Genomic DNA, 12,057 nt, shown 5'->3' on the forward strand with positions numbered 1-12,057 from the left:
TATTTTTAAATTTCTCATTTAACCTAACCATTGAGGTAAAATCAACATTTGGTTTCTCAAAACTTGACAGAAATTCTTAAACATAACCAAATTCCTAACATACCGAAATCATTTCTTTCAGTGCAGAATGTCAAAAACCTAATTTCTCATTATAATGCGAATATCTTTGGATCTTCTCTGGTTATTCAGGTAAGAGTTGTTTTAAGTCTAGTACACCACTAAGATGAAAAATCTTTATGTTTCGAATACCCCTCTCCATTTTTCAACAATGAAAAAATAACGATTATCCGACAAAGTGGTCCTTTTTCTAAAAATGTGTTTTTTAATTAATAGGTAAATCGGATTTTTTACGAAGTTAATGGTTGAGTGTTATTCTCTTGAGATATTTGAAGCAAAAGAGGAAAAGTAGACATAAAAAAAATTTTTTAAGGGAATTTATTACGAATAATCTTAGGAAATATTGAAAATTTCATTTCTAAAAAATGAAATTAAAAATTGTAATGTCGATTTTTTTATACGTAGAAAAACTATTTTATATCTGTTCAGGTAAATTCACTAGATATGTGCATTTTAAAAAATATTTTCATCCAAAATGTTTCACTAAACTGTCGGAAATAATAGAAATTTACCTGAATGACCCTGCAGCTCAAAATTGGGTCAAATTTGACAAGCATTTTTCCTAAATTATTTTCCAAAAAAATAAAAATAATCTTAAAAACATTTTAATTCTCAAAAAATATTAAACATTTTAAAGTCGATTTGATTTTTACACAAAGCTCCAATGGAAAAATCAAGTTGACTTTGACACCTTCTTAAAACATTGAAAAAGAAATTATTTGATTCAAATACCCAATTGCCTGCTTGTCTTTAAGCAAAACAATTTTAAACCTAATAAAACTTTAATTTTATTGAAATATCTTCTTTTATAAATTTTTTATCCTTATAAAATTTAATATTTTTTTCTTTACGATTAATTCAGCGTTTTTTTATTGAGATAAAAAAATGTAATTTAGAAAGGAGAATAAAAAAACTGCAGTAGAATCAGAATTTGTAAATTAACTAACATGACTTAAAAGAACGGAGGAGTAGAGAAAAAACGAAGAAAGTCTTCCCTTAAATGGACTCAGGGGAGTTGAATATATATTGTATATATAAATGGAAAAATAAGATACAGTAACAGCAAAAAAGGGAGGACGGGATGAGGGCGAATATTAGATCGAAAATGAGGGTAATGAGTATATCTTTCTGCTTTTGACAGAATTCATATATGCTTCATTTATCCGACAGTTAGCTGTTACTTATTTCTATATATGACGGGTTCCACGTCAAGTGACCCAGGTCCAAATTTGAAATGTTTGGGATCAGGTAAAAAGTTTGCACAAACAGTAGTCCTATTAAATACAATAAAAAATATCAAATATTATTAATTTATTTAAACAAATATAAAAACTGGAGGGGGTCAAAGTTTAAATTTTTGGTCTTACATGGAATATTTGAAAAATTTGTAGTTTCTTTAAAACAAAACGAAAATACATTTTCTATTTTGGGTTTTTCTGCTGTTTTTCAACACTTTCTAATGGTGTAAACAAATGTAGAGAAAAAAAAATTTTGACCTTGAAAAATTAAATTAAAAAATAAAATTTCATTTTTTTATCAAATGGACAGTTTTTATTTAAAAAAAAATTTTTTTATCATAAAGGTGAGGTTTTTTCCTAAAAAAAATGTATAGGTCAAAACGTGAGACAAGAACTTTTAACTGGTCAAAATAAACATTTACTTCTGCAATCCACCGCCCCTGCGCGTTGTTGGGCTGTATATTGTTTATAACAATTGAAATAAATTATTTTATGCTTTATTAATGATCTGGTGGTCATATTGGATGAATTTGAATTGATTTAGATCATGTTCAGCAACAGAATAAGAAAATAAATGTCCTTTTTTAAAAAAGTGTATTAATTTGTTAACTTTGATTAAAAAAAAATTATAAATAATTAAAATCCCCAAAATTGGCCTCGAAGGATGTCTTAAGAATTTATTCCCCTTTAATTTAAGACAAAGAACACTCAAATCGGTTAAAAATTGTAAGTTGTAGACATTTTTACATTCTCATAAAAAATGAGAAAGTCTTGGATTTGTGCGATTTTGAGAAATTTCTAATTTTGATAAATCTTCACGTTTCATGACCCACTGATTAAAAAAAATGGTTTTTAGAGAAGTGTCTGTCTGTCTGTCTGTCTGTAGAAAATTTTGTCTCGACGATAACTCGAATAAATTTTAATGAATCGACTTGCAATTTGGGGTGCTTTTTTAGTCCATTAAAATGAAGCCTGAGTTCGTTGGACAGCTCATTTCGTCAAAAAACGACAAAAATACAAAACTTTTAAATTTTCAAAATTTTGTATTTTTTACAATTTTCAAAAATAGTTATTTTCGTATTAAGGGCGCAAAACAGGTGATTACGGCGAAGGCGAGATTGGGTAAACCAAGGGAACCCGAAGCTCCGAGGCGAAGCCGAGGGTGCGTAGGGTCGCCGAGGTTTCCCCATAATCTCGCCTGAGACACTATCACCTTTTGCGCCCGTGCTGCGAACAACGTTTTTTGTCCGAACTGCATAGAAAGTGGGTTATTAAGTGCACACATATTTGAAGGAATTCAATAGTCGTTTATTACAAAATAATACAAAAATTGGTATTTATTATTCAATAAATAGTATTTAGAGAAGATTAGTCGGTAAGAAATCCGATTTTGTGATTTTAGCGGGCGGGAATGTACTTTGCGCCCGCTCTCTTATTTCCTTTAGATACTTTTTTGTACAACAAAAAAACAAAAAAGTTATTAATTTTTTTTTTAAGTTTTTGGGTCAGGTATAGCCAAACGGTTTATCTAGAACTAAAAAATTTTATTTTTAAATCAAAATATTATTACATTCTCATTACATGAGAAAGTATTAGTTTTGGTCGAAAATTGATTTTCGCTAATTTTATGAAATCCCATGAAATTAACACAGTTGGGCTGGTCTGACCCTTTTTTACATTTTAATTTTTGGTCCTATGTTGTTGGAAATAGTTTATTACATTCTCATCACATGAGAAGTTATTATAGATTTGGTGGAAAACTGACTTTTGCTAATTGTATGAAATCCTTGCGTTTTGAGGTTCCCTGAATTCAAAAAACATTGTCCGGCGATTACGTCTGTCTGTAAGCCTGTCTGTCCGTAGACAAAAACTTTGTTCCGACGATAACTTTTGAAAAACTTAATTTTTTTAAAAAGTTTTTTCGAATTTTTGACTTTTTGTCTCATCTCAGTGGAGGTGATTTATTTTTTCTTGTTGAAACGACGTGTATAATTTTTGGAGGATTGTTTATATTTTCTTAGTTTAAATTTTTTTTTAAATTCTGTGCTATTTTTTATTATTTTGTTCTAATTAGGGTATACTACCTTTGCTTTGCTTACAATTTTTTAAGCAAATAATACACGTGAATACCTGAAGTAATTCTCATACTTTTGAAAATGACCTTTAAAATAATAAGAGAAGCATTAGAAAACGTTTACTATTTTATAAGTTGTTCAAATATTTGTATAGCATTAAAATTGGAGATTTTTTCAAAATCTCTAAGTGAATTTCTTGTTAAAGCTCAAAATAACATATAATAACAATATTTGTTAATAGGGGAGCGTGGGGGAATTGGAGCCCCTTAAGGAAAATTATTAAAAAAACTTAATATCTCAGATACTTTAGAAATAATAAATTGAAATAAAATAAATTAAACTAAACTTTTAATAATTAAATTAAATTACTTTACTTATTGCATTTAACATTTTACGTAATTCTTAAATTACGTGGTAATTTTTTAATAATTTTTTATTGATAGTAAGAAGTATAATAGTATTTTAATAGGAACCAAATTATTATTGAGATTAAAGTTTAAATTTTGTTTATAATTTTAATTTGTTTTAATAATTTAATATTTACAAAATTAGACAATTATTACCTTTATGATAAATTTTTTTTTAAAAAAATAAAAACTGTCCATTTGATAAAAAAATGAAATTTTATTTTTTAATTTAATTTTTCAAGGTCAAAACATTTTTTTCTCTACATTTGTTTACACCATTAGAAAGTGTTGAAAAACAGCAGAAAACCCCAAAATAGAAAACGTATTTTCGTTTTGTTTTAAAGAAACTACAAATTTTTTAAATATTCCATGTAAATTTTTGAGCTGGGTCACTTGACGTGGAAACATTTTGATACCAGCCACTCAAAGTTCAAAGAAAAGGCCCTAAACAAAAGAGAATATTTTAATAGAAATACTGATAAAGAGAATATTTGCTGACTAATAATAAAGTAGCTCTAACTACAGGTATAGAAAAGCGGGTGCGATGTAAATTACTAATTAAACGAAGAGAAAAGAAGAAGAGACATCTTCTGGTTTACGATAATGGAATCCATTCTGGATAAACGGAAACACCAAATGAGATTACACTATGTCAGTTATACTCTTCGTTGCGGGTCGCTTAATCTAATCTTCTAGCTTCTTCTTAATATATAAGGCTCATTTCATTTAAAATGTAAAATCTATGCATAGGAAAAAGAAGTGTTATTTTAACACTAAAAGTTGTGTTAAAACTACACGCAACATTTTTAACCTACACTGTGTGATTTTAAAACTACATTGGTGTTAAAATAACAATAGAGTGTGTTAAATTAACACTCGAGGGTGCTAAATTAATATACATTTTAAATGGGGTTAAAATAAACACAAAAATTATGTTAAAACAATACTAACTGAAAACTACACGCAACACATTTAACACTTATTTTTTTCTGTGAGTCCCTTGGTCAAAAAAAAGTTTTTAGCTAGCAAATGAATATTGTTTGGTTTATTTGATTAATATCTAACATACTCTAATTTTTTATTAACTTATAGAAGAACTTTGAGGTCCTTTAAAACGAAATGACAGACTAAAAAGCAGACTAAATGTCCCCTACTGTCCCTGTCCTCGAGGCACTTGAACTACATTGCCTCTAATAATTAATATATACATTCTTTTGTATTAGTTTTAAACAAAAATTCTTTATAATCTCTAAATCTCATATTTTAAAATTCATTAATTACTTCATATAAAATTCAAGAATATCATTTTAAGAAATGATTAAAAACATGTCATTTATTTTCATATTTTATATTCTGCCAAAATGAATTCATTTCTGCACACTCACTACGAATAGGTTACGCGCTTACACACGGAAAAAATTAGTTGCTGAAATTTTCCGCGACTTTGTAAAAGACTCTCGGATTTAGTGGAAAGTATTTAAATTTTTAAAATCACTGAGTTTTAAAAATCATATTAACCTTTTGAGGACCAGTGTTGCTTTCAGGCAACATGAACATTTTTTTATTAACTCGGGCATAAATTTCTTAATTTTCAAAACTGAATATTGAAATGATAATTTTCACATAGTCTGGAAAATTTCGTATCACAAACACTGGTCTTTAAGTAAAAAATTTCAATAACTATCCCTGAAAAGTTTGCTTAAAAATGAAAAATCGCGATTTTTTAAGAAAAAATTTAACACGCAACAAAAATCACACCAACTTTTTTCTAGTGAGGTTGCAGGAAAAATAAACTACATTCGAAGAGAATTTAGAAAAAGGATTCGAAACTTTCAGCGTCAGTCGCGGAAAATAAAAACACAGCCGGCGCGCGAACGATTTTGCGACAGTCGCGGAAATCTTGTTCTGTAGTATCCCAATGGGAAATGCCAGTGTAGTGCCGATGTTCACCACTGGCTTAGTACTCAGACGATTGTTCGGCGTAGTCTAGCCGAGCCTCGACAATTAGTGCTGGCGCAGTACAGAATTTTTGTTTCGCCAAAGCTTGGACAAGCCACGGCGGCAAGTGCTGGCTGAGTATAGAAAAATTGTTCACGACGCTCTTTGCCAACATTGCTTTTTTGACATAAACTTGAAAAAAATTATAAAAAAAGTTTATGAATGTTTATAAATATAAATTTATTGAAAAAAATTAATATTTTACTTTTCAGTTGTTCATTTTTTATTCTTATTAAATTTAATAATAACAATTTAACACAATTGTCTAATTTTGTAAATAATAAATTATTTAAACAAATTAAAATTATAAACAAAATTTAAACTTTAATCTCAATAATAATTTGGTTCCTATTAAAATACTATTATACTTCTTTTACTATAAAAAAAAAATTATTAAAAAATTACCACGTAATTTAAGAATTACGTAAAATGTTAAATGCAATAAGTAAAGTAATTTAATTTAATTATTAAAAATTTAGTTTAATTTATTTTATTTCAATTTATTATTTCTAACGTGTCCCAATTTTTTTCTCATCTTTGACTCAATAGTTGTATGTCTGAATGATACTGAGATATTAATACTTTACTGTACACATGTGTCGTTAGCATAGTGGTTAGAGCGTTAGTCTGTTAGTCCGTAGGTCGTAGGTTCGATTCCCCTCGTCAGCAATTTTGTTTATTTTCATAGGTTTGCGATATTTCTAGATTCCATTCGTTAGGTACTAAAATATAAAAATCTAATGCACACTTACTGTAATTGTTTATTATTTAATTTTTAAATGTTATAAACAATTTTTTTCTACTTCATTTACTATATCCATTGTTAGTTTCCATCTTTAATACAATTTCTTTAAGAAGAGAAATATTTTATGAATAATAACTATTTATTAATATTATTTACCATTTTGTTGTTAAATTATTTATAATTATAAATTTACGACTAATTAATTACAATACGGTATTTATTGCGGCAATATTCTCAGCCAGCACTGGTCCAGTGCTGCGCCAGCGCTGTCTGGCAGCACTGACAGACAGTACTTCGGCAGCGCCAGACGGCGTTATCATTCCAGTGCCATGCCAGTGCTGGCTCTCAGCCTTGCCACCAGTGCTGGCGCAGTACTACGCCAGTTGTAAATTTCCCATTGGGATTCTAAACTTTCATCGATAGTCGCGGAAAATGAAAAATTTGTCCGACCAATGAAAAAAAAAATTCTTTCAGTTCTTATTTATTTTATTCTTATTATGCCTTATATTTAATTACACTCGTACATTTATACATAATCACGACACTTATCACTTACTTTACACTTATGTAATCAAACATTATTTAAACACTAATTTCCTACGTCAAACTAAATAACTAACACGCATATTACCCTATGCTTTCGCAGTTTCGCACGCTACAAATCTACTTTTTCATCGTCCTTATATATTAAATGGAACATTTCTTTACCGCTTGCGAGAAAAAGTGCAATATTTTGAAAATTATAAATCTTAAATATTTCTGCTCAACATATTCTAGAATTTTAAAGAGTATTTCAGTATGCGTTAAGGACTATTTTACACTTATTTCCATTTTATTATTTTTAATTTATCACATGTATAGAAGAATTATAATATTTAATGAAAATAATAATTAAACCAAAACAATTTTTTTCTGTTAATTACTGTAAAAACTTCTTTAACGATTAATAATTATATATATTTATATTTTATTATTAAACTTCTCCATCGTAAAGGTGCGCGATACCAATGAAAATAAAAATATTCACTTTCTCATTGAAAAGTAATGATACCTGTACACACTGTTTTATTTTTTATAATTTTGTTATTTAATAATTGATTTGAAATCGCTAAGAAAATATAAATAAATAAAAATAAAAAATACGTAAACAAAGTCAGTCAAAATTATTTCACGTGACGTTTACCGCCTGAGAGTTTGCGCATCTTTTCTGCGCATCATTTCCCGCGACTCGTCGACGAAAATTTCTATCAAAGTGTTACAATAATTCTACGACTATTTTCCGCTACTAGGTTTATAAAAAGTCCTCAACTTTTTTCAGAGAATTTCTGCTAAAAGCGAACAGTATTTCAAGAAGTCTGTAAAGTTTTTTTTCATATCCGAGAGTCTTCAATTAGTAGCTGAAAACTTCAGCGACTAATTTTTTCCGTGCACTCACTGTTTTACCGATGTTACAATAATAAATGAATAACCTCAAAACATCAAAGCAATTAGAATGTTCTGGTCTCTATCCTACAAATTATATAGTGGGGCAGAAAAGTAATTGATTAACGGTTGTAACATAGTTGTCCACTTCTGTCCCGTCTGTAAAATGGTAACTAAATACTTTATATCTCTTATAAGTCAATTACACAGGTCAACAAAAAAAGACTTACTTTTTTTATGAGATATCGGAATGGTTTCCGATGTATTTTTGGACGCTGAACACGATCCCGAATTCCAAAATTGCCCATCACGTCAGGATTTTGAGAAAAGTGGGGGTAGACCCCAAAAACGCTTTTTTGAGGATTTTGAACATTTTTTTCCTCTTTAACCTGACGTGCTAGAGACTTCCACAAGGTCTTAAATTAAAGCTTGTAATGTGCACTACAAGACCCATATCCATAAAATAAAAAAAATTAAAAGCTTTTTCAAAAAATGGGGTTGAAGACACCATAAAGGTGTGTTTTTGGATTGCTTTAATAGACTTCATGCAATTGCTTGGATTCGATTGAAAATTGTTACTCGGGGTTTTTGGAGACGTTGATTACGAATCCGAAATTAGTTTTCAAAAATTAAAAATGGCGAAACCAAGATGGCAGATGTAAAAATTAAGAATTGCTTGGATTCGCTTGAAAGTTTGTTACTCCAGGGTTTTTGGGGTCGGTGATTACGAATTCGCCATTTTGGATTTTTGAAAACTAATTTCGGATTCGTAATCAACGTCTCCAAAAACCCCGAGTAACAATTTTCAATCGAATCCAAGCAATTGCAAAAAGTCTATTAAAGCAATCCAAAAACACACCTTTATGGTGTCTTCAACCCCATTTTTTAAAAAAGATTTTAATTTTTTTTTATTTTATGGATATGGGTCTTGTAGTGCACATTACAAGCTTTAATTTAAGACCTTGTGGAAGTCTCTAGCACGTCAGATTAAAGAGAAAAAAAATGTTAAAAATCCTCAAGAAAGCGTTTTTGGGGTCTTTACCCCCGCTTTTCTCAAAATCCTGACGTGATGGGCAATTTTGGAATTCGGGATCGTGTTCAGCGTCCAAAAATACATCGGAAACCATTCCGATTTCTCATAAAAAAAGTAAGTCTTTTTTTGTTGACCTGTGTTATTAGCAAAAAGTTTCAATTCTTTAAGAAATCTGACAGCTGCCGTTGCTTTCTAAATAACATACTTATGTTGTGAATCAAGAAAAGAGCAAAATGTCTCCTACTGTCCCGTATAATCGCTTTATTCTTATTATGTGGGTAAGAGTTTTTAAATTCAATGCTATAAAAAACAGGAACTTGGTTTTATATGATAAGAAGTTATTTATATAAATATATAGTATAGATATTCTTAATATAATATTTGTTCTTTTTATATTCTGTTTCTTTTGCTTCCTCGTGAGGAAGCTTTGTAGTCGTTTAATTTACAAAATTTTTAAAAATCCTTTTAACAAATTTTCTTCTATATAGGACTATGTTACATAAGACCCTGAACAATTGTCCGGATGTATGTATGGATGTGTGTGTGTGTGGATCCCGATTTTTGTGAACACGATAACTCGAAGAGGTTTTAACGAATTTGGCTAAAATTTACCAGGTATATTTATCATAAAAATATCTCGAAATGGATTAATAGACTTTAAAAAATTCTCAAAAAAAAATTTTTTTTTGACTTTTTTCTAAAAAAAATTTTTTAAGTTGGTTATTGAAGTTAATATAAAATAAAATTTTATTCTTTGCATCAAGACGAATCGATTGGTATATAAAAAGTATAAATTGTATGAGAATTTACAGAGTTAATCACAATTAAAGCTGAAAAATTCGCATTTTTATCAAAAAATGAGTTCTTTCCGCAAAATTATGTTAGCGTATAAGAAAATCTTACTCATTTATTTCTAAAATCTTATTCTTTGCACCAAGATGGATCGATTGGTATATGTAAAGTATATATTGTATTTAAATTTATAGAATTAAAACCAATTATAGACAAAAAATTTGCACTATTAATAAAAATTCATTTTTTCTTAAAAATCATGTTGCTATACAATAAAATGTTATTATTTATTAAAAAATAAATCAAAAATCTTATTCTTTAAATCAAGACGAATCGATTGATGTATATAAAGTATATATTCTATTGAAAATTATAGAATTAATTACAATCAAATTTGAAAAATTCACTTTTTTACTAACAATTTTTTTGTTTATTTAGATTCATATTACTGTATAAGAAAATTTTATTCTTTCTATTAAGACGAATGCACTTTATTTTATAAATGTTAAATTGTATTAAAAATGATTTAAAAATGAAATATATTTATCGTTAATGCTTCCTCCACGAGGAAGCACATTTTTTTTGATGATCGTAAAAAGGAAGCAAAATGTTCATGTAATGAACATCTGGATTTACAACTTGTTTCAAATGTCCCCTACTGTCCCGCAGTACCGTAACCAATTTTCTCTCATTTTTTGTATAAAAACCAAAAAAGTTTGTTGTCTACGTAATAGAATTAATATTTATTTATATAAACGCATCTTAACATTTACACAAAAAAAGAAAAAAGTTCATTTATTTAAAAAAATAAAGTTGAACGAAAACCAAACAATAGTGATCATATTCTGCCAAAAAGCTGTCTGCCATTAAAAAAAATATTTACGTCTAATGTTATAACCACTATCCCTTTCGATTTTTTAGAACATTAAATAATAAAAAAACCTTGATTACAAATACAAAATCGAAAATTCACATTTTAACTTTCCTGCAGACTATATTTTACCTTTTAAATGAAATGAGCCATAAACTTTAAGACAAGTGCGTATTAACCGTATCTTCTAAGAGTGCGATTTTAAAAATTAATATTCTATTAATTTTTTACATTTTCATAAGTAATAACTAATTTGGTTAATAATATATATACCTGTATATGCAGAAAATTTTCTTTATTTTAAACGAAAATAGTATTCTGAAAAAAAAATTATTATAACTCTTTTATATTATAGAAATAAATAAATAAAGTAAATAATTTCAATATAAAGCTTATTCATTAAGTAATAAATATAAGACAAATCATGAGTAATTGAAAAAAATTTACATATTAAATCTGATTTAGCAGTTTATTAATTCACAGAAGTCTGATATGAGAAAAAAAGGTTTCACTTTATTTAGCTTTCTTTCTTATCCTTCTTTCTTGAATTTAAAAATGAAAAAAAATTCAGATACCTCACAAGGAATTTCCTTATCGAAGGTCATAGGTCTCAAGAATCTGAAGTACTTCCGTCGAGTGAGGGTCCTCTTTTTTTATGGACAATACAGGTCATGGTCAGAAATGGAATTAAAATAAATTCAATTACCTTGTCAAAGGGAAATTATCTACTTAGCAAAATTGAATCATTTCAATTTAAATTAATCTAAATAACGTAATAATATGCTTTTAATAAAATTTAAAATAATTTCATTTTAAATAAATAAATAAATTTAAATACTGTATAATGTAGCACTAAAGATTCTACCCCGTACAATCATTTATGTTACCCTGTAACATATTTTTCTCTCAGGGAATCTCAATCGTCCGCCGATTGATCGTTTATTCTTTTATCTTGACTTTGGTGCTTTGGTGCCATCTAGTGCTGAAACTATTATAGTAAAAATAATGTTTTTTATTCTTAAAAGGCAAAAATTTCAATAATATGCTGTAAAAAGTTTCATTACTTTAAATAAAATTATTACCGAGAAAAAAATTTATTTGTTAAAAGTCATTTTTGACTGACAACAAATTATAATACTACCTTATTATATATAATTTAAATAAGTTTTTCATAGTTTTTTAACTCTTTTTTAAATGTTTTTTTTATAAAACAAAATAAATCTTTAAACTATTTTTCACTTAGTAAACATATCAAATGTCAGGAGAAATTTTTCAAATAGAATATTCCCTTTAACGATTTTGTTTTGTTTCTTTTTCTGAGAGGAAAAAGTACAAACGTATATTAGCCGAAAAAATTCC

General features: G+C 27.9%; 1 protein-coding gene across 4 annotated transcripts in view; it reads right to left on the minus strand.

Moving 5' to 3' along the window:
* The window catches only part of LOC122497695 (small conductance calcium-activated potassium channel protein), a 659,102-nt gene that overhangs the window by 325,856 nt on the left and 321,189 nt on the right, over nt 1-12,057 (minus strand). The gene's annotated exons all lie outside the window — the stretch shown is intronic.

This window comes from Leptopilina heterotoma, unplaced genomic scaffold (genome assembly GCF_015476425.1).
Source record: "Leptopilina heterotoma isolate Lh14 unplaced genomic scaffold, ASM1547642v1 Lhet_135, whole genome shotgun sequence".
Lineage (NCBI taxonomy): Eukaryota > Metazoa > Arthropoda > Insecta > Hymenoptera > Figitidae > Leptopilina > Leptopilina heterotoma.